Source organism: Myotis brandtii, unplaced genomic scaffold, assembly GCF_000412655.1.
Source record: "Myotis brandtii unplaced genomic scaffold, ASM41265v1 scaffold194, whole genome shotgun sequence".
Lineage (NCBI taxonomy): Eukaryota > Metazoa > Chordata > Mammalia > Chiroptera > Vespertilionidae > Myotis > Myotis brandtii.
In genome coordinates, this window is record NW_005357232.1 from 1,214,941 (window position 1) to 1,219,443 (window position 4,503).

Below are 4,503 nucleotides of genomic sequence, written 5' to 3' on the forward strand. Positions count from 1 at the left end.
TCCAATTTTAAAACAAGACTCTCTTTAACCTGGCTCCACAGCATTGATCAAAGCATTTAAAAGGTAAAAAAGGGCAAACTAACAAAATAATTATTCAAAGTATTTTAGTTACTGGCAAATAATAACTAGGGCTCTGAAGTCAGAAGGACCACAGTTCAAAGCTCAGCTGTGTGAACAAGGATAAATTACTCAATCTCTTGTGCCTAAGAATCATAAAAAATAGGTATCATCAACCTCATAGGATGCTATCAGGATTAAGAAAATACATGTAAAATGCTTGAAAAAATACCTGGCACAAAAAAGTGCTCTAAATAAGTTAATAACAATAACTACTTATAAATACAATTACATTAATACTTTTAATAAAGATTTTTTCAAAATAAAGCCATTTTTCCATACAGCAAAATGTAAATTAAGCATGTTCTTTGAATAAGAACTTCCATTCTTTAAGAATGAGTCAAGGAGAAAAATTGTATATATAAGGATGTTGACCGTCCTCCCCTCCTCTAACAACAAAATGAAATAACTACATATCCATCAATAGGTGACTGGTTATGAAAATTATGGTATACATATATGGCATAATACTATGTAACTGTGTGTGTGGTTTGGTGAGAGAACTTTTGGCCATCTTTTATTTTCTTTTTCAAACTTTTCTTTGAATTTCATAATGAACACATGCCATCTTTAGAAAAACGGAAGAACAGCTCTTCTCATCTCCCCCAGAGGCCTATTTTTTTCCATTCAATTAAACAAATCTTTATAGAGTACCAATACTAGCTAAGGTAGTATACTAAGAAATGTAGGAAATATAGAAACAAAACAACGAGTATATACCTTTTAGGGCATCTCAATTCAGTGAGATAAACAGAAATTTATACAAGTAATTTAGGGATTAAGACAATTTGACAACTATAACAGAGGTACAAATACAGAATTAAAGGAAGAAAGGAAAAAAGTACAAGGATGTGTGGAAAAATGAAGCTGAAACTAAGGACAGTTAATGATAACAAAAAAAAAATGGCAGGAATTAGACATTGTAAAGGAAAGTTCAGATGTGCTCAGAAAATTTGATAAAGCTGGAGGCAGAATCCCACCCTGCAAGACATTTAGGTTTGAGAAAGGGCTGGAAAGTAAGTAAGGGCCTGACTGTACATGGCCTTAAATGCTAGGTTGAGGAATCAGGCACTCATACATTCCATATTTACTTATTCATTCATTCACACATGCATACATGCATTCAATCCTGGGGACACAGGAGGTTATCATATGCTCATTTTAGAAAAATAAGCCACGGGGCTTTTGGAAGTTTGAACAAAGATGTTGAGATAGCCCGGCTAGTGTGGCTCAGTGATTGAGTGTCAACCCATGAACCAGGAGGTCACAGTTTTATTTCCAGTCAGGGCACATGCACAGGTTGTGGGCTTGATTTCTAGTAGGAGGCGTGCAGGAGGCAGCGAATCAATGATTCTCTTTCATCATTGATGTTTCTATCTCTTTGTCCCTTTCCCTTTCTCTCTCTGAAATCAATAAAAACTTTTTTTTTTCAGATTTTCTTTTTTTTTTTAATATATATTTTATTGATTTTTTACAGAGAGGAAGGGAGAGGAATAGAGAGTTAGAAACATCCATGAGAGAGAAACATGGATCAGCTGCCTCCTGCACACCCCACACTGGGGATGTGCCCGCAACCAAGGTACATGCCCTTGACCGGAATCAAACCTGGGACCCTTTAGTCCACAGACTGACGCTCTATCCACTGAGCCAAACCGGTTAGGGCTAAGATTTTCTTAAAAAGATGTTGAGATAAAGTGAAGGAGACTATTGTTGTCATCATAATTATATAAAATGTTTTATTAATTTATTCAATAATGGAAGCCTATAAAACATTGTAACAAGCCCTGTTCACAGACACTGTTCTCTAAAAATTACTACACCCATACACACAATATAAAAAACATAAAGAATATTTTTACCAAGTCTTTTTGTCCATTGATACTTGCACAACCATGAACCGATAAATGTTAAGAATACGTTTACACATATCTGTGTGCTCATCCAGAAGACTTTTTATTTCATTTGCAGGTTCAAGAAGAAATATATTTGATGAGTTTATAATAAACACCTAAGACAAAAGAAATCATTAGCCATTCATTATAGAATTTCAATGACAAATTTCTTATTCAAAGAAAAAAAACACCTTAGATGCTGACTATGGTAATAATAAATTTAAAAGCATAAGACGATAGATTAACCCTATACAATAAAGAGGTAATATGCAAATTGACTGTCACACCCTCTCACAAGATGGCCGCCACCATGTGGTCACAAGATGGCCAGCAGGGGAGGGCAGTTGTGAACGAGCAGGCTAGCAGGGGAGGGCAGTTAGGGGTGACCAGGCCAGCAGGAGAGGGCAGTTAGGGGGGACTGGGCCTGCAGGAGAGGGCAGTTAGGGGGGGACCAGGCCTGCAGGGGAGGGAGATTAAAGGCGACCGGGCTGGCAGGGGAGGACAGTTGGAGGAAATCAGGCCGGCAGGGGAACAGTTAGGCGTCAATAAGGAAATCAGGCTGGCAGGGGAGTGGTTAGGGGGCGATCAGGCTGGCAGGCAGAAGCGGTTAGGGGTAATCAGGCAGGCAAGCAGTTGGGAGCCAGCAGTCCTGGATTGTGAGAGGGATGTCCCAGATTGGAAAGGGTGCAGGCTGGGCTAAGGGACACGCTCCCTCAGTGCACAAATTTCGTGCACCGGGCCTCTAGTTACATATAATTCTACTTCTACCACAAGCTTGATACCCTTAAATATTAAATCTGTGTATTTTATGTTTATCTAGACAAATTTTAAATTACTATTAGGCATGCCCCAAGTAAGTAAAAAACAGCAATTTTTTAAAACTGAGAGCTTTCACATAATGCTATTGCTGTCATAAAATGAAAGGAACAATAAAAAAATACAAATAGTTTAGAATAAAAATGATACCCAAATCAAGAGTTTTCTGAATGAGGTGTTCAAAACCATCTTTCCTCTTTTTACATGTTTATTGGCAATGTCTGTACATCTCTTTTGATAATAAACAGACTGTATAAACAGACTATATATTACAGTACTACTAATTAGGATCCATCAATATGTATCTTCAATTAAATTCATTACAATCAAATCATTAATTATACTTTGTTATTGAGGACAAAATTATAATGGTAACAGGTATATGGCAAAGGCACTCAAGGACACTTTGCAAAAGAGAACATTGTATCCATTATAACCTAGGACATTTACATCTTTTACATTCATAATTCTGATTTAAATCCCCTGGATGAATTATATAACAAAATACGTTGTAAAATCATGTGAGAAAAGTACATTAAGCTAACTTTAAAATAGTTAAAATAGAAAAAAGCTGACTGTAAGCTTAGCAACACTGACCAAGAAATGCAAGAGAGGTACAAATAAACATTAGAAATAAAATAAGGATACAACTATATATCCGGAAGAGAATTTTAAAGTGATGATAGTTCACTGGATAACTTTATGCTAATAATTGAAAATTTAATGCTTTTTAAAAATATATTTTTACTGATTTTTAGAGAGAGACAAAGGGAGATGGAGAGAGAGAGAAACATTGATGTTAGGGAGAAACATCAATCACTTGCCTCCTGAACCCCAACGGGGGATCGAACCCACAGCCTGGGTATGTTTCCTGACTAGGAATCAAACTAGTGACTTTAGGTGCATGGGACAACACTCAACTAACTGAGCCACACTGGCCAGGGCAAAATAAATTATTTTGTAGACAAACATAAATTGCCAAAAGTGACTCAGGAAGAAATAGAAAAGATGTATGCATTGAAACCATGAATGAAAGTGAACTGGTAATCAAGATCTCCCTGACCCATCTCTGAACACCAGGCCTGGAAAGCTTTACAGGTAAAGTTTTGCCTAACCTTCATGAAAGATGAGCCCTATTTTACACAAGCTGTTTGAGAGACAAGGATGAAGAAAAACCACCCAACTTATTTTTATAAAACTATAATCCTATTACCCAAAACAAAAAAAGACTATATAAGGAAAGTAAATAAAAGACCAATATCACTTATGAACATATGACCGAAAAAAAATAGTAGCAATTCAAATTGAGCAAAATATAATACTTTATGACCAACTAGTATTTACCCCAGAAATGATAGGATTTCTTGACATCAGAAAAGCCTGTTAATATAATATACTCTATCAATAGATTTAAATGGCAAAAAAAGTATGATCATCACAATATATTCAGAAAAACCATTCAGCACTTATCTACACTAATAAAAGAGAAACATGGTAATTGGCGTACGACCGCTACCCTTTTCATTGGCTAATCAGTGAGTATATGCAAATTAACTGTCAGCCAAGATGGTGGCCGGCAGCCAGGCACTGAAGCAAACAGGGAGGCTTGCTTGCTTCAGTGACTGCGGACTCCAACGTTCCCCACCTAACTTGCCAGCCTCTCAGTTGCAACTCTAAG